Source organism: Parambassis ranga, chromosome 15 (genome assembly GCF_900634625.1).
Source record: "Parambassis ranga chromosome 15, fParRan2.1, whole genome shotgun sequence".
Lineage (NCBI taxonomy): Eukaryota > Metazoa > Chordata > Actinopteri > Ambassidae > Parambassis > Parambassis ranga.
Window position 1 is genome coordinate 2118120 of NC_041035.1, and position 20198 is coordinate 2138317.

At 43.5% G+C, this 20198-nt stretch overlaps 1 non-coding gene across 1 annotated transcript; it reads right to left on the minus strand.

Annotated features, from left to right (window-relative positions):
• Positions 1-19741: 19741 nt before the first annotated feature.
• Positions 19742-19813, minus strand: trnap-ugg (transfer RNA proline (anticodon UGG)). Its single transcript has one exon. It is a non-coding gene; the product is annotated as a tRNA-Pro (tRNA).
• Between the last annotated feature and the right edge of the window lie 385 nt (positions 19814-20198).

Here is a 20198-nt window from a genome sequence, read left to right on the forward strand (position 1 = left end):
GCCCTACCTTACAAGAGGAATAAACATCTTTATAGCCTGATAGGAACAGCTCTTAAGAAACCCATGAGTGAGATCAGGCAGAAATCGTGCCAAAATCTAAAGTATTATTGGGCTGGAAGCATCTAAAAACAGTGGGACAAATTAAACAATAAGCAGTGAGTAAACACAAAAACAAGTCAATAAATCCCCCACCCTCCATACTAATGCTTACAAAATAGCATATCAACTCACATAACAGTGTGAATGGCCCCTCCGTAGTATGACAGCATCTGCAGTGGCACTATGTACATACATGCAGATATACGCATGAGAGTGCCTGTACATTAAGTGTGTAAGCGAGGCATGTTACTTTCCCTTCCCTGTCCCTGTCTCTGTCTCCAGGAGCTCAAAGGTGTGGCCATATTGTGGTGGACACGTTCCACTGCTTCTTTAATGCGCACACATCCTCTGATTGCTTTCAAAACAACATATGTCAGGCCCTCAGAGACAGGGAGCAGCATGTCCTGCAGGCTCTGCAAATGAAGACTGATGCTTGACAAATGAACACTTGATTGGCTACATTAATTAGGCTCTCAGTGTATAGTCACCTTGTAACAACTACAGCCCGGCAGTCACGATGTCAGAGCTACGAGCGGGGGGTGAGAAGGAAGGAGGCGGGGAATTGTGGAAAATAACTTAGTAGCTATTTTCATTGTGTGTCACTGGAGTCTAGAGTTGTGCAGTCTTCATCTTAATATGAAGAACATAAATATATATATCTATATATCTATTTATATACACTCAACAAAAATATAAACGCAACACTTTTGTTTTTGCTCCCATGTTTCATGAGATGGACTTGAAGATCTAAACTTCATTCCAGATACACAATATTACCATTCCTCTCAAACATTGTTCACAAATCTGTCTAAATGTGTGATAGTGAGCACTTCTGCTTTGCTGAGATAATCCATCCCACCTCACAGGTGTGCCACATCAAGATGCTGATCTGACATCATGATTAGTGCACAGGTGTACCTCAAACTGCCCACAATAAAAGGCCACCCTGAAATGTGCATTTTGTTTCTGCTTTATTGGCGGTCTGGGGACTCAGAACCAGTCAGTATCTGGTGTGACCACCATTTGCCTCATGCAGTGCAACACATCTTCTTCGCATAGAGTTTATCAGATTGTCTATTGTGGCCTGTGGAATGTTGGTCCACTCCTCTTCAATGGCTGTGCGAAGTTGCTGGATATTTGTGGGAACTGGTGCACGCTGTCGTATACGCCGGTCAAGCACATACCAAACATGTTCAATGGGTGACATGTCCGGTGAGTATGCTGGCCATGCAAGAACTGGGACATTTTCAGCTTCCAAGAATTGTGTACAGATCCTTGCAACATGGGGCCATGCATTATCTTGCTGAAACATGAGGTGATGTTCATGGATGTATGGCACAACAATGGGCCTCAGGATCTCATCCCGGTATCTCTGTGCATTCAAAATGCCATCAATAAAATGCACCTGTGTTCTTCGTCCATAACAGATGCCTGCCCATACCATGACCCCACCACCACCATGGGCCACTCGATCCACAACATTGACATCAGCAAAGCGCTCACCCACACGACGCCACACACGCTGTCTGCCATCTGCCCTGAACAATGTAAACCGAGATTCATCCGTGAAGAGAACACCTCTCCAACGTGCTAGACACCATCGAATGTGAGCATTTGCCCACTCAAGTCTGTTACGGCGAAGATCTGGAGTCAGGTTAAGACCCCGATGAGGACGACGAGCATGCAGTTGAGCTTCCCTGAGATGGTTTCTGACAGTTTGTGCAGAAATTGTTTGGTTATGCAAACCAATTGTTTCAGCAGCTGTCTCAGCTGAGTGGCTGGTCTCAGACGATCTCGGAGGTGAACCTGCTGGATGTGGAGGTCCTGGGCTGGTGTGGTTACTCGTGGTCTGCGGTTGTGAGGCCGGTTGGATGCACGAGCAACAGATCTGGTTGACATTCCTGCTGTCAGCATGCCAATTGCACGCTCCCTCAATGCTTGTGGCATCTGTGGCATTTTGCTGTGAGACAAAACTGCACATTTCAGGGTGGCCTTTTATTGTGGGCAGTTTGAGGTACACCTGTACACTAATCATGATGTCAGATCAGCATCTTGATGTGGCACACCTGTGAGGTGGGATGGATTATCTCAGCAAAGCAGAAGTGCTCACTATCACACATTTAGACAGATTTGTGAACAATATTTGAGAGGAATGGTAATATTGTGTATCTGGAATGAAGTTTAGATCTTCAAGTCCATCTCATGAAACATGGGAGCAAAAACAAAAGTGTTGCGTTTATATTTTTGTTGAGTGTATATATATATATATATATATATATATATATATATATATATATATATATATATAGATTAGGAATATTTTAGTAGTATTTTTTAGTTGGGTCCATCTTCCATCCACTAATATAAATAAGGTGGGGTTTATGACCTACTGTAGCCAGACAGCAGGGGGACAATCCAGAAGTTTTGCCAACAATCTTTAACACTGGTTTCTATGAAAACATTGGATCATCAGACAGTTTGACCATGTAAGTCATGTAAGTTATTAGACATTAGCAGCTTCAGTATTCAGTTTCACAGGGACCACATTTCATATTAGATGAATGCTTTAATCCATATTCCTACTGACTAGGAGTAAAAGACGTTTTTTCGTATCTTAAATGTTGTAATTGATGTATCACATTTATATATATTTATATGTATATAACAGCTAACTCCTGGTAAACTTTCAGACAGCAGCTCCAATGGTGCCAGTAAATAGTTCAGTTATTTTCTACAACTGACTGGTAACTCTAGTTTTTTTTAATCTTCCTCCACAAACATGAGGAAATAACAGAGCTAACTCTGAACTTGCCCTATTTAAAGTAGCCCAAATGGCAATCTTACAACCTATCAAGCCTAATAGAATATCACTTGGTGCAACTAGAGGGCACTGGTGGACCATATTTTTAAAAATCCATGACATAATATATGATGAATATTTTAAATGTTTCCTCACTGACATTAGACAATAATATCAAAGATTACACAGCCTAGTATGACCTAGAAGTCATTATGGGAAAATGGCCAACAGGATTTTGATACATACACTGCTCAAAAGAATAAAGGGAACATGTAAACAACACAATGTAACTGCAAGTCAAGAATCAAGAATCTTTTACTGTCACTATGCAAGGCACAATGAAATTTTGTTTAGCAGCTCTTGGCTTAAAGCACACAGGTAGACACATGAAATGAAAAAAGGCAAAATATATCTAAATAAATATAAAATAGAATAAAGAATAAAAGCAGTAAAACTAACAGTGCAAATTATCTTTTTTAAAAGTGACCAGTATAAATGTATTGCAGCATATTAATGTTCAAAAGTACAGTCTGTCTGTGTACAGACTTATTGCTCAGTCTTTGGGTGGGTGGGATGTGTATGGGAAAGTGGGGTGATGGATTTCACAGCTCTGGGGAAGAAGCTTTGTCTCAGTCTGTTGGTGTGAGTTCTGATGCTCCTGTACCTCTTTCCAGAGGGAAGAGGTACAAACAGTTCGTGTCCTGGGTGGGTTGGGTCTGCAGCTATACGACCAGCCCTGAATCCGGCTGTCTTATATGGAGTCCAGCTGTGGGAGAGGGATCCCCACAATCCCCTGTGCTGTCTTCACCACCCGGGCCAAGTCCTTCCTGTCCTGCAGTGCAGCTCCCATACCACACTGCTGCACCCAGACAGAGGAGGTTTTCTACTGTGGCCCTGTAGAAGTTTGTCAGGAGCTGAGGGGAGAGTCCAGTCCCCCTTTGCATCCTGAGGAAGAAGAGCCTTTGTTGGGCCCTCTTCACCAGGTGGGATGTGTGCAGGGACAGGTCAGATGTGATGTGGTTGCCCATGAATGAGGAGAGGACTGTGATCCATCCTCCTGGATCTCCTGAAGTCCACAATGACTTCCTTGGTCTTGGTGGTGTTCAGGACCAGGTTGTTGTCTGAACGCCATCCTGTCAGGTGCTGGATCTCCTCTCTGTATTGAGTCTCATCATTGACTGATATGAGACCCATTACGGTGGTGTCATCTGCAAACTTCACAACCATGTTTGTGGAATGAATGGCAGAACAGCCATGCATGAACAGGGTTAAAAGAGCCGGGCTAAGCACACAGCCCTGTGGTGTGCCTGTGCTCAGGATCAGTGTGGATGAGGTTGAGTCCCCAATACTCACCACTTGAGGCCTGTTGGTGAGAAAGTCCTTGATCCAGAAGCACAGAGAGCCAGGCAGTCCCAGGCTGAGGAGTTTCAGTGTCAGGTTGTCCGGGATCACAGTGTCGAACGCTGAAGTGAAGTCCACAAATAACATCCTAACGTAGGTGTTAGGATGCTCCAGGTGAGTCAGAGCGGTGTGCAGTGCTAGAGAGACTGCGTCCTCTGTCGACCCGTTCTCCCTGTAAGCAAACTAATGTTTTGTCATTAGCCTGGGTTTTGCTCATTGTCATGTTATCATATTGTTTATTTTGTTATTTAGTTTTCAGTGTATTTCCTCTTTCTCTGCTCCTCCTCAGTCCTTCCCTCTCTCCTTCTGTTCCTCCTTCCTCTTTCTCTGCTCCTCCTCAGTCCTTCCCTCTCTCCTTCTGTTCCTCCTCCTTGATTGCCAGCTCCTCCCTAATTGTTTTCACCTGTGCTGTCTCTTCCCTATTTAAGTCTCGTGCTCCCCTTTGTCTTCGTCAGTTCATTGTGTTTGTGCCACTCACTCCCCGTGCCGTGATCTTCGTCTTCCTGGTTTCCTTCCATCCTGTCATCCTCCCGTCCTCCCCTGGATTAGTTCTCCTAGGTTTGTTGGTTTTTGATTTTCCTTTTCTCTTGAACCTTTTTGTTATTCAAGACTTAGTTTAGTTTAGTTTTTCTTGTACCCTGGACTGATTTTTGGCTTTCATTAAAGCTCACCTTTTGTTTACTTACCTTCGTCTGCATTTGGGTCCAATTTCTACACTGCACATGACAGAATGAACTGACCAAGATGGACCCAGCAGCCTACATTAGCACCTGGGAGGGTTTTGAGAACAACAGGCAGCAGGTACTGTCTCACCTGGTCTTTTTGGACACTTTACCTGCCCCCCTCCCAGGTGGCAAATCTTGTCAAGTTAGACGGAAACTGTTAAAGATCCTAGATGGGTTAGAGGATCGCAAACGGTGTATTATAACCCTCATAGTTGAATATCTGGAGGCTAAGCCATGGCAATGGCCAGAATTCAAGTCTGTCCTGTTTGGACCTGTAGAAGAACCTACATGGCCAACTGGTTTCACTGCCTCAGTCCTCAGACCTCCTGGCGGATCTTCAGAGGAGTGGGTGCTACACCGGATTCTACGACGCCAACGTCCGGCCCAGCTCTCCCCGTCTTCTCCGGCTCCAACCCATGGTTCTGTCCTGCCCGTGGAGCCAGCTGTCCTTCCCTCATCTGCTCAAGAGCTTTTTTTCACTTGGGAGGGATTTAAGGAGGACATGGTTAAACTCCAGGCTGTAGTGGATTGGGTGGACCACATGCCTTCTCACCCCTCGGATGAAAAGGTAGTCAGGCAGTGGTGCGCTCTTCGGGTGACCAAGCTCCAGAGTCTGGAGGCTCTCCACAGTGAGATGCAGGTACTGCGGGCTAAAATGGAGGCGAGTCGGGACACACAGCCAGGCATGCTCTCGGCCTACCGCTCTGTGTTCCGGGAGATGGATGAATTCCTCCCTCTGGTGGCTCTGGCACCTGCTCCAGCCAGCGAATCCTCAGCGGAGCAAGCATCACACCGGCATCGACGATGCCAACGACCAGCTGAAGCTTCCTCTCCAGCCGCTCACCCCCCGCCTGACAAAGTTCCCGATGGTGGATCGACGCCATCACCTCCGTCACTAGAGAATCTCCTGCCCTGACCCTGCTGAGTTGGTGTTATGACAAGAGTCGTATGTTCTGTGTGTGTGTGTGAGTGTTCTCCCTCCCCGCCAACAGGGGGGAGCATACTATTGGTTTTACAGCTGGATGACGTGGAGCTCGAGGATTGGAGGACACAGATGGGCTCTGAATTTAAAAACCCTCCACATCAGCCACCCGATGCTCTTGCCCTCCGCTCCACATCCCGAGAAGACTGCGTTCGATTTGTTGATTATACGTTGGACATTAGATTGTGAATAGTATTTTGTGTAATTTAGGTTTGTCGTTTGATTTTTGCTTTACCTAGAGTAATTGAATTTAAGTTATTACTACATACCAGACACATTCGAGTAGGGGTGAGAAGCCGTTTTTGTTTATTCGTTTTCTCCTGTTTTTTGTTAGGAAGTCAGGGAAGTCACCTGTATTTTTGTTTGAATCTCTTTTATTTTGTTCAGGAAAGACAGGAGCTGAGAACCTTAGTTGTTTTGTTTGTTATTTTGGCATTGCTCACCCTGAAGGTTTCTGTTGTCTAAATAAATTTATATAAATTCCATTCGTTGTTGATATTTTTTCATATACCTTGGGAACTGGAACAGGAGGGAAGAGTCACTTTATGCTACAACTAGGTTTCCCCTAGGCCGGTTGTAACATAAATTGGGGGCTCGTCGATTCTTTTGAAAGCGTGTTGGTAAGTAAAACGTTCGTTATCGGTAAATTAAATTTGGCTCGTTCGTGTTTTGATTCGTGTCGGTAAGTAATTGGCAATTCGTCGTTTTTTTTTTTGGAATATTGTATTTTTCATATTACTCTGCATAATACTGGTTGACAGTTTTGCTCTGAATATGGAGTTTGATCTAGAGTATTTTGTGAAGAATCCTACAGTCCAGCAGTTGGACAGGTGTAGGAAGGTGGATTTATTAATGATTGCTGCGCGTTTTCAGGTCAGAGTGCCTCAAAACGTTAAAAAGGAGGAACTGAAAGAGCTTTTGCAGGAAAAGCTGGTGGAGGAAGGTCTGTGTGTGTCTGTGCCCTCTGTAGAGGAGGCGGCGAAAGCTGACGTGAGCTCCCGTGACACCGTGCGGCCCAGCCCAACCGCTCCCTCTGGTCCTTATGTTATGACGGCAGAGGAGATGCAGCTAACTCTCAGAATAAAGGAGATTGATTTGAGAAATCGCGAGTTAGAGGTGGAGGCCATGCACCTGAAGGTGAGGGCCTTAGAGCTAGAGCGTCTCCCCTCTGCGACTGCACACCCATCATCTTACCCGTTCTGTTCTGGGTTCCAGTTTTGGCCCTGGAGGGCTTTCATCTCCTGACTGTTGTTCTGGTCCTGGTGGTCCACCGCTCCCGAGTTCCCTTTCCGACCCCGGTGGTCCACCCCTCCCGAGTTCCTGTTCCGACCTTAGTGGTCCACCGCTCCTGTGCCCCGGCTTCGGTCCTGGTTGGCCTCCTCTTCTGAGTCCTCACTCAGACCCTGTTGGCTCCGACGCCGGTGGTCCTTCGCCTCTGGTCTTCAGTCCCGTCGCCGGTGGTCCTTCGCCTCTGGTCTCTTTCGCCTCTGGTCTCCAGTCCCGACGCCAGTGGTCCTTCGCCTCTGGTTTCCAGTCCCGACGCCGGTGGTCCTCCCTCGGCTCTGGTTTCCTGTCCGGACCCCAGAGGGTCCTCAGTTCTGGTTTCCTGTCCGGACCCTGGAGGGTCCTCGGCCTCGTCTTCGGCTCTGGCTTCCTGTCCGGACCCTGGATGGTCCGCTGCCTCGTCCTCACTGGCCTTCTGCCATGACCCTGGCGGATCAGCCTCCTCATCTTCGCCGACCTTCTGCCCAGACCCTGGTGGGTCACCTACTCCAAGTTCCTGTCCTGCCCTTGATGGACCACCGCTCCCGAGCTTCCGCCATGACCCGGGTGGGTTCACCTCGCCGTCCTCACTGGTCTTCTGCCCGGACCCAGGAGGGTCCGGCGTCTCATCCTCGCTGATCTTCTGCCCGGACCCAGGAGGGTCCGCGTCTCCGTCCCTGCTGGTCTTCCGACCGGACCCTGGAGGGTCCGCGTCTCCGTCCCTGCTGGTCTTCCGACTTGACCCTGGAGGGTCCGTGATTCTGCCTCCACTGGCCCTTTTGCCCTTCTCCCTGCCTCTGTTGGGCGTCTGCCAGGACCCAGAAGGTCCTAAACCCCTGACTGTTTTGGCCCCCTGGCGTTTTGACTCTGTGGCCCCCTGGCCTGATCTGAACTTTGCTCTCCCTTCTGAACTTTTGCCCATTGGATCACCTTTTGTTGAACTCTGGCTTATTGTAATTTTGTTTTGGTCCCTCCTCCGGACCACCCTCCCGGCTCAGTTTTGGACTTTCTGTCTTTTTTTTTCCTTCCAGGGAAAAAAGTTTGACCTCACATGGACATACCTTGTGCACAGAGAAAGCAAAAGCTAGATGTGTTTTCAGTTACAGTTTTTTCTGATTGCTTAAGCACATTTCTGTAACTATTGGCTATTGCAAAACTCTACACACAAATAAAAAAACCTTACACCAAATCAGCAAAACATTGTAGATCTCTTGCAAAAGCTAATACATCTTGCTTAACTCTAAAAATGGTATTTTTGTACCACACAGTTAACACAAACCATCATATTACTAAGCACAGAATGTGCCAACTACACACTGATGGTATTACAGTTTTTTCTGATTGCTTAAACACTAACAATGATTCTTATAGCACAATTTCTAAAACTATTAATAGTTTTAGCAAAATCACTCACTGAGTTTGCAAAACTAAAAGCAAAAAAACTGCTTTACACTTTGCACTTTTGTAACACACAATTTGCAATTGTATAAATATAATAAACTTCACAGCACTCTTTTTGCTGAACTGTAAACACAACTCACTGCTTTACACACAACTTCCAAATGATCAACACACTCCTAGTAAAACTACACACATTTATGGCTGGTATTTACACTATTTTGCCAACTGTCTGGCTACACTGTCACATGTGAGAACAGTTTTACATCATTAGTTCACTTTGCAATCAGCATGAGCTCTGTAAATAAGACACAGGTAAGCTTCAGTGTGGAGAACAATGGAGGGAGAAGGAGACTGAGAAGAGTGAGAATTAGAGGAGGATGAGAACATGAGGAAGAGGAGGAGGACGAAGACTAGGAGGTGAATTTAGAGGAAGAGGACGAGGAGGTGAAGAGGAAGGAGGAAGAGTAAGAAGAAATAGAATTACTGATGTCATCAGGCTACAATAGTGGATCATGTGATCAACCATGGAATGACCCTGAGGGAAACTGGACAACAGGTTCAGCCTGAGCCGCTACACTGTAGCAAGCATCAGCAAGCGAGGATATGGACCAGGCATCATGTCAGGCCTGGATACGGCACTCCAGGAGACATGTTCCCCGGTGCCTTGGACTAGAAGACATTGCATGTGATGTTGATGAAATTCTGTGGCCGGACCCAGAGAGACAATGAGACTGATTTTCTCTCTCTCTCTCTCTCTTTCAGTGAAATTGTATGTTTTCTAGTGTTTGTTTTGATGTGTGTGAATAAACATTCATACTTGAAATTTGAATCCCTGTGTTTCTATAGAACTATTTATGACAAAAGTTTGACCTCACATGGACAGACCTTGTGCACAGAGAAAGCAAAAGCCAGATGTGTTTTCAGTTACAGTTTTTTCTGATTGCTTAAGCACATTTCTGTAACTATTGGCTATTTGTACAAAAATACCATTTTTACAAAGGTTTGAAGAGTTAAGCAAGATGTATTAGCTTTTGCAAGAGGCCTACAATGTTTTGCTGATTTGGTGTAAGGTTTTTTTATTTGTGTGTAGAGTTTTGCACAAATAGCCAATAGTTACAGAAATGTGCTTACAGTTTTTTCTGATTGCTTAAGCACATTTCTGTAACTATTGGCTATTTGTGCAAAACTCTACACACAAATTAAAAAACTTTACACCAAATCAGCAAAACATTGTAGATCTCTTGCAAAAGCTAATACATCTTGCTTAACTCTTCAAACCTTTGTAAAAATGGTATTTTTGTACCAAACAGTTACAGTTTTTTCTGATTGCTTAAACACTATCAATGATTCTTATAGCACAATTTCTAAAACTATTAATAGTTATAGCAAAACCACTCACTGAGTTTGCAAAACTAAAAGCAAAAAAACTGCTTTACACTCAATTTGCACTTTTGTAACACACAATTTGCAAATGTATAAATATAATCCACTGCACAGCACTCTTTTTGCTGAACTGTAAACACAACTCACTGCTTTACACACAATTTCTAAATAATCAACACACTCCTAGTAAAACTACACACATTTATGGCTGGTATTTACACTATTTTGCCAACTGTCTGGCTACACTGTCACATGTGAGAACTGTTTTACATCATTAGTTCACTTTGCAATCAGCATGAGCACTGTGAATAAGCCACAGGTAAGCTTCAGTGTGGAGAACAATGGAGGAAGAAGAAGACTGAGAAGAGTGAGAATTAGAGGAGGATGAGAACATGAGGAAGAGGAGGAGGACGAAGACTAGGAGGTGAATTTAGAGGAAGAGGACGAGGAGGTGAAGAGGAAGGAGGAAGAGTAAGAAGAAATAGAATTACTGATGTCATCAGGCTACAATAGTGGATCATGTGATCAACCATGGAATGACCCTGAGGGAAACTGGACAACAGGTTCAGCCTGAGCCGCTACACTGTAGCAAGCATCATGAGGACATATTGATGAGAATGGGTTAGTACAGTTCCCTCACACTAAGTTTTGTAGGTGTATCATACTCTAATGAGAAAAACAACAATACTGTACATGTAAAACTGAAACTGTTACTCCACAGAATTACTAGACATCCAGCATCTGGAAGGAGGCATGCGAGGATATGGACCAGGCATCATGTCAGGCCTGGATACGGCACTCCAGGAGACATGTTCCCCGGTGCCTTGGACTAGAAGACATTGCATGTGATGTTGATGAAATTCTGTGGCCGGACCCAGAGAGACAATGAGACTGATTTTCTCTCTCTCTCTCTCTCTCTCTTTCAGTGAAATTGTATATTTTCTTGTGATTGTTTTGATGTGTGTGAATAAACATTCATACTTGAAATTTGAATCCCTGTGTTTATAGAACTATTTATGACAAAAGTTTGACCTCACATGGACAGACCTTGTGCACAGAGAAAGCAAAAGCCAGATGTGTTTTCAGTTAATACCATCAGTGTGTAGTTGGCACATTGTGTGCTTAGTAATATGATGGTTTGTGTTAACTGTGTGGTACAAAAATACCATTTTTACAAAGGTTTGAAGAGTTAAGCAAGATGTATTAGCTTTTGCAAGAGATCTACAATGTTTTGCTGATTTGGTGTAAGGTTTTTTTATTTGTGTGTAGAGTTTTGCACAAATAGCCAATAGTTACAGAAATGTGCTTAAGCAATCAGAAAAAACTGTAACACAAACCATCATATTACTAAGCACACAATGTGCCAACTACACACTGATGGTATTAACTGAAAACACATCTGGCTTTTGCTTTCTCTGTGCACAAGGTCTGTCCATGTGAGGTCAAACTTTTGTCATAAATAGTTCTATAAACACAGGGATTCAAATTTCAAGTATGAATGTTTATTCACACACATCAAAACAAGCACAAGAAAACAATTTCACTGAAAGAGAGAGAGAGAGAGAAAATCAGTCTTGTCTCTTTGGGTCCGGCCACAGAATTTCATCAACGTCGCATGCAATGTCTTCTAGTCCAAGGCACCAGGGAACATGTCTCCTGGAGTGCTGTATCCAGGCCTGACATGATGCCTGGTCCATATCCTCGCATGCCTCCTTCCAGATGCTGGATGTCTAGTAATTCTGTGGAGTAACAGTTTCAGTTTTACATTGTTGTTTTTCTCATTAGAGTATGGTACACCTGCAAAACTTAGTGTAAAGGAACTGTACTAACCCATTCTCATCAATATGTCCTTATGATGCTTGCTACAGTGTAGCGGCTCAGGCTGAACCCGTTGGCAGCTTCCCTCAGGGTCATTCCATGGTTGATCACATGATCCACTATTGTAGCTCTGGTGACATCAGTAATTCTGTTTCTTCTTACCCTTCCTCCTCTTCCTCTAAATTCACCTCCTAGTCTTCGTCCTCCTCCTCTTCCTCATGTCCTCATCCTCCTCACTCTTCTCAGTCTTCTTCTCCCTCCATTGTTCTCCACACTGAAGCTTACCTGTGGCTTATTTACAGATCTCATGCTGATTGCAAAGTGAACTAATGATGTAAAACAGTTCTCACATGTGACAGTGTAGCCAGACAGTTGGCAAAATAGTGTAAATACCAGCCATAAATGTGTGTGGTTTTACTAGGAGTGTGTTGATCATTTGGAAATCGTGTGTAAAGCAGTGAGTTGTGTTTACAGTTCAGCAAAAAGAGTGCTGTGAAGTGGATTATATTTATACAATTGCAAATTGTGTGTTACAAAAGTGCAAATTGAGTGTAAAACAGTTTTTTTGCTTTTAGTTTTGCAAACTCACTGAGTGATTTTGCTATAACTATTAATAGTTTTAGAAATTGTGCTATAAGAATCATTGATAGTGTTTAAGCAATCAGAAAAACTGTAAGCAATCAGAAAAAACTGTAAGAACCAGCTGAACACTGATGTGCTCAGTGTAAAACACTATGATGAATGGAGTGTTTTTTGGTTCAGTGTTACACTGACTATAGACTGTACATACATACATACATACACTCAACAAAAATATAAACGCAACACTTTTGTTTTTGCTCCCATGTTTCATGAGATGGACTTGAAGATCTAAACTTCATTCCAGATACACAATATTACCATTCCTCTCAAACATTGTTCACAAATCTGTCTAAATGTGTGATAGTGAGCACTTCTGCTTTGCTGAGATAATCCATCCCACCTCACAGGTGTGCCACATCAAGATGCTGATCTGACATCATGATTAGTGCACAGGTGTACCTCAAACTGCCCACAATAAAAGGCCACCCTGAAATGTGCAGTTTTGTCTCACAGCAAAATGCCACAGATGCCACAAGCATTGAGGGAGCGTGCAATTGGCATGCTGACAGCAGGAATGTCAACCAGATCTGTTGCTCGTGCATTGAATGTTCATTTCTCCACCATAAGCCGTCTCCAAAGGCGTTTCAGAGAATATGGCAGTACATCCAACCGGCCTCACAACCGCAGACCACGAGTAACCACACCAGCCCAGGACCTCCACATCCAGCAGGTTCACCTCCGAGATCGTCTGAGACCAGCCACTCAGACAGCTGCTGAAACAATTGGTTTGCATAACCAAACAATTTCTGCACAAACTGTCAGAAACCGTCTCAGGGAAGCTCAACTGCATGCTCGTCGTCCTCATCGGGGTCTTAACCTGACTCCAGATCTTCGCCGTAACAGACTTGAGTGGGCAAATGCTCACATTCGATGGCGTCTAGCACGTTGGAGAGGTGTTCTCTTCACGGATGAATCTCGGTTTACATTGTTCAGGGCAGATGGCAGACAGCGTGTGTGGCGTCGTGTGGGTGAGCGCTTTGCTGATGTCAATGTTGTGGATCGAGTGGCCCATGGTGGTGGTGGGGTCATGGTATGGGCAGGCATCTGTTATGGACGAAGAACACAGGTGCATTTTATTGATGGCATTTTGAATGCACAGAGATACCGGGATGAGATCCTGAGGCCCATTGTTGTGCCATACATCCATGAACATCACCTCATGTTTCAGCAAGATAATGCACGGCCCCATGTTGCAAGGATCTGTACACAATTCTTGGAAGCTGAAAATGTCCCAGTTCTTGCATGGCCAGCATACTCACCGGACATGTCACCCATTGAACATGTTTGGTATGTGCTTGACCGGCGTATACGACAGCGTGCACCAGTTCCCACTAATATCCAGCAACTTCGCACAGCCATTGAAGAGGAGTGGACCAACATTCCACAGGCCACAATAGACAATCTGATAAACTCTATGCGAAGAAGATGTGTTGCACTGCATGAGGCAAATGGTGGTCACACCAGATACTGACTGGTGGCCAAGCAGTGGGGGTAATATTGCATAGCATGGCGAATCCAGCCATGAAAAGCATTCTACCTGATCTGGTGGAATGAGTGTGTTGTGTAGGGTGTCCAGGAATGTGATCAGATGGGCGGTGTTGTAGGGGCCAAGGGTAGCTACTGTACTCACTGAGTACTGTATTGATATGCAGTACTGCAATTTTCTAGTGAGAGTACATACACCAATCCATTGCTCCAAAACAGAGGAGCTCACCTGTTGCCCTTTTATGCTAAAACTCTGATTGCTAATTGTAAAACTGTGTGATGGGTGTTTGCCCTTGTGATGAGTCAGTGTGCATATTTGAACGGCAGTGTGTTCCTTGTGAAAACAACATATGTTCTGCATGAAAATTGTGCCAAAAGCAGAGAACTGTGTGTACTGTTTTGAAAAAAGTGTGTTTTAGAACTGCAATTTCAGTGTAAAGCAGGAATTGTGCTTGTAGTTTAGCAGAATTGGTTCAGGGGTTGGTAAATGAGTTACATGTTGTGGTCATTGTGTCCCAAGTACCAGAATTTGTGTGTAAACAATTCAGAAAAACTGTAAGCATTCAGAAAAAACTGTAATGTGCTGAAAGAAATAACTCCTCTGCTGCTGATAAAACCTTTGGCCTGTAATACCTGCCTAATATCACAAGATGGCAGCAGTAGCATAAAGAGTAACTGCAAGCCTGAACCTCTTTCCTCTGGCTTCTCAGTCGATGACATAATCCCTCTGCTGATGGAAAGGAGGGAATTCTGTTTGAAATCAAGAAGGATGGAGAAGATGCGGGAATCGGTCCGCCCCCTTTGGCTAATGAAACACAGGCCAGTGGCATTTTTCTATATCTATATATATATCTATCTATCTATCTATCTATCTATATATATATATATATATATATATATATATATATATCACTGTGTTCATTTTGCAAACTACTGTTGATATTACTCATTTCCTCCACTTCTTGCTGTAGGCTGCGTGAGGGATGCCCTTGCTTTGAACCACAGATTAATAATTCTGCCTGCTAAATCACTATGCATATTGTGCTTGTACAGGCACATACAAATAAATCTCACACATCTTCACAGCCCCACCTCCCTCATCTGCATAGTGTGTGTGTGTGTGTGTGTGTTGCTGAGAAGCGATTCTATCCACTCTAATGGAGTAGTAATTGTTACCATCCAATTGAAGCAATTCCTTATCCTCATCTTGCCTGAGGGACGGTGGGGGTGCAGAAATCGATGCTGTTTGTCATTGCTTTCACCACGCCGTTAATCATTACACTAGTGTGTATATGTGTATTCGTATGTAGTGTATAACTGTAAGCTGGGTGCATCAGAAGTTGAAGCTGGTCACCATGGAAACCCCCTACCTGGGAACAATTTGTCTGCCTGGAGTGGGGCTGGTCCACAGTAAGGATGCTGAAAGAGGAACACAGAGTATCCAGGGGGAAGCAGATCCCTCTCATTTCTGATCTGAGTCTCAGACTGGAGTCACTCTAGAATGTAATCCACAATCAGATATATGTTCAGAGAAAGTCACACACAACAACAAATGGACAAAATCTAGATAGACTAATCTGAACAGAACATCAGAATTAGACTGTATGGCTTGCATGGTTGAATGTAGCCTTCTGGCTTCCAGAGAGCTGTGATGCAACAAATAACCACAAGCACTTGAGTGATGTTTGGTTGATGGCCTCGACCATATCTCTGTATTCTCCAGGCAAAGTTATGAGAGTCTGCCAAATCACTTGAGCAGTCTTTACAATGTTGACATTGACTGTTGTCTCTTTTGTGTTCTCAGGTCACGAACATGTTTATAATGTCTGACCCCTAGAGACCCTCAGCTGATAATCAGTCTTAAGAGGGGACTCTGACAACACTCCTGGTGACACATGTTCATCATACAGGTACGTTTCTCTCCTGAACACTGGCCTGCGGGTTGTGGAGTGGCTCATATGATGCAGTTTGACTGGATCCATATTTGCTGTGTCACTGATTAGAGCTACTGTGACTATTGATGCGAAGCACTTAAGCTAAATTGATTTTTTTAAAGCAGGGTGTTGATCAAATTCCTCACCAGCAGGCACATAAAGCCAGGCACTATAACCACAATACTTCAAGATAGAAATACCAGGGCCCACACTGACGATCTACATTCCCCATCAAAATTATAAGGATTCAAATTTTGCTCTGGTGGATCGAAACCAGGTTGTAAGTAGAGCTAACTGTAAGCTAACTAAGAAGTACTAAGAATAAAATAGAGCGAAAGGCAAACTACTTTTCCAGCTGCAACTTCATATATTACATAGGGAAGGAGCAGTTTCCACTACATAGACAATTAGTAGATGGATGATTGATGAAAAGACTTGGGTTGTAGAATAGAATAGAATAGAATAGAATAGAATAGAATAGAAGTACTTTATTCACCCCTAGCAAAATTTCCCAGCTTGGGATGAATAAAGTACTTCTATTCTATTCTATTCTATTCTATTCTATTCTATTCTATTCTATTCTAGACTACACAAAACAGATCAAAATGAAACAGATTAGAAACACAAAGCCTCCATAAATCTTCATAATAATAATAATGTAGGGTGAGCATAAGCTTGTAAGGATGATGACAGGATCTCAACCTTGTAACAGTAACAGCACACTTCAGGCACGTTTATTTTCTTTTTACCCTATCTACATGAGTGTTTCCCTGTTAGTATAACGCCCCCTTTTGTCCTGACTCTGCATTACAAATATAATGGTACTGTCACCTGTTCTGTTCCTCTCCTGATGGTTCTCCTCCAGCTTGTCTACAAGTTGCATTCAGAGCACAGGTTACATTCATGCAATGCGTGCCTGCAACTGAAACTCAAACCTCACCCGGCAACAAGAAATTATATTTTCTGAGTGGTCGATAGGTCACTAATTCCACAAAGCTGTAGGAGCACACAGTAAGCTGCCTTTGACTCGTTTATAGGAAGGTCTATGGATGGGAAATCTGCTGCATCTCCTTTACACTAATAGCCAGTGCGTCCATGCTTTTTTTCTTTCTCCTGTCCTGTGTGAGAAACTTTAACATGCCATCATGTCCACAACCAATCCACTGGACCTGAAGCTCTGTTCAGATGGAGAGATGTTGGAGATCACAGTAATCCTTTTTTTAATGATGTACAGTATGATGTACATAGACCTGTAGAGTTTTCTTGAAGACATTTTAACTTCTCCAAGAGGCTTCATCAGTTCTAACTGTTTGGTGGGGGAAAATGTTTTTATGTGGTTGTGGGATCTTCTTTAACCTCACATGACTGTAGCTGTAAATGGCTCAATACATACTGTGTTGGTTATTCTGACTGTTGAAGTTAAGGTCTGTCTAATGACTGGCTAACATTGATGAGACTGCAGGGACGCTGTGGTGGTTCAAGATGGCGCAGAGTACAGGCGCGGTGTGTCTGCATGCTCTTACACGAGATAAGAGCTCATGGACATCAGATATACCACACCTGTGGACTTATCTCCACGTTTTTAGCATCTGTTCCCGATTTACTACACGTTTTAGTTACAGTTTTTTCTGATTGCTTAAACACTAACAATGATTCTTATAGCACAATTTCTAAAACTATTAATAGTTTTAACAAAATCACTCACTGGGTTTGCAAAACTAAAAGCAAAAAAACTGCTTTACACTCAATTTGCACTTTTGTAACACACAATTTGCAAATGTATAAATATAATCCACTTCACAGCACTCTTTTTGCTGAACTGTAAACACAACTCACTGCTTTACACACAACTTCCAAATGATCAACACACTCCTAGTAAAACTACACACATTTATGGCTGGTATTTACACTATTTTGCCAACTGTCTGGCTACACTGTCACATGTGAGAACTGTTTTACATCATTAGTTCACTTTGCAATCAGCATGAGCTGTAAATAAGACACAGGTAAGCTTCAGTGTGGAGAACAATGGAGGGAGAAGGAGACTGAGAAGAGTGAGAATTAGAGGAGGATGAGGACATGAGGAAGCAGGAGGAAGAGGAAGAGGATGAGGAGGTGAAGAGGAAGGAGGAAGGGTAAGAAGAAATAGAATTACTGATGTCATCGGAGCTACAATAGTGGATCATGTGATCAACCATGGAATGACCCTGAGGGAAGCTGGACAACGGGTTCAGCCTGAGCCGCTACAATATAGCAAGCATCATGAGGACATATTGATGAGAATGGGTTAGTACAGTTCCTTCACTCTAAGTTTTTCTCTAATGAGAAAAACATCAATACTGTACATGTAAAACTGAAACTGTTACTCCACAGAATTGCTCGACATCCAGCATCTGGAAGGAGGCATGCGAGGATATGGACCAGGCATCATGTCAGGCCTGGATACAGCACTCCAGGAGACATGTTCCCCGGTGACTTGGACTAGAAGACATTGCATGTGATGTTGATGAAATTCTGTGGCCGGACCCAGAGAGACAATGAGACTGATTTTCTCTCTCTCTCTCTCTCTCTCTTTCAGTGAAATTGTATGTTTTCTTGTGTTTGTTTTGATGTGTGTGAATAAACATTCATACTTGAAATTTGAATCCCTGTGTTTATAGAACTATTTATGACAAAAGTTTGACCTCACATGGACAGACCTTGTGCACAGAGAAAGCAAAAGCCAGATGTGTTTTCAGTTAATACCTTCAGTGTGTAGTTGGCACATTGTGTGCTTAGTAATATGGTGGTTTGTGTTAACTGTGTGGTACAAAAATACCATTTTTACAAAGGTTTGAAGAGTTAAGCAAGATGTATTAGCTTTTGCAAAGGATCTACAATGTTTTGCTGATTTGGTGTAAGGTTTTTTTATCTGTGTGTAGAGTTTTGCACAAATAGCCAATAGTTACAGAAATGTGCTTAAGCAATCAGAAAAAACTGTAAAAAAGTGAGATGCCGGCGCAGAGGGAAGAGAGCTGGTGCGCTGGTGCCTCTCTCTAACGTTCGCTCACTTAGCAACAAAATGGACGAGCTGAAACTGTTGATGAGAAGGAACAGGGATTTTTCTTCATCTTGTGTTTTGTGCTTCACTTAGAGTGGATCGCCACAAGCAACTCTCTGGTAAAACCAAAGGACACTGTCTGTTTCTATATCAACAGTGGTTGGTGTACTGATGTGACTGTGATCTCCCAGCATTGCTCTCCTGCTCTGGAATACTTATTCAAGCCATTTTACTCTCCACGTGAGTTTGCTTCATTCATTCTGGCCGCTGTTTACATCTCGCCTGGTGCGTACAATGCACGAGGCTCAGCATGCACTCGCGGATCAGATCCTGTGTTTGGAGCAAACATATCCGGACTCCTTAATTATTGTCCTTGGTGACTTTAATAAAGGAAACCTGAGCAAAGAACTCCCGAAGTACAAACAGCTGATCAAATGCCCGACCAGAGAGGAAAACACACTGGATCACTGTTACACCACAATAAGTGAGGCATATCTGATTAAACCAGCTGTCCTCGTCTAAAATGTGTCCATTAATGTCCTTTTTCTTTGAGGTGTAGATGAGTGTTGTCCTGTGGAGCTCATGCTTCTGTGCTGCGCCATTTACCTGTGTAACCAATCTACCAATTCTAGAATTATTGCTGCTAGGAGTTTGAGCAGACAGGTGTTTAAACTGTCTAAATTGGAATATGAACTTGTTTGGTTCAAAGATTATTGCTGTGCATGTAAACATAAGGCAGCCATCCGATCTACTGAAGTTCAAAGATGAGGGCTCGTCCAGGATTTGAACCCGGGACCTCTCGCACCCAAAGCGAGAATCATACCCCTAGACCAACGAGCCATCTATGAGTGGCCTTTTATGTTTAATGATTCATTCAGCAGATTATAGTTTCTTATAATTTTGTCAACAAAGATTGAACGCTGTTCTCCATGAGGAGATTGTCCTCCCTGTCTAGATAAGGCTTGCTGTCTAGCAGCTGGGTGAAATTTCTTTTTGTGGCAGTGGCATTAGCTTAACATTGAATTATAAAGTTTATTTGTTGCATAAAAGGAAGTGGCCTTGTATTAGGGTCACATTTGTTTTTGTGACGGCATCCTTCCTCTACAACAAAAACAGATGAGAGACTACAGTGAATTTTCACACAGGTTACACATGGGGAAAAAAGACAGCAGTACAGCAGGGTTAAAGTGGGCCAGAACAGACCAGTACAGCATTCCAGCACCTT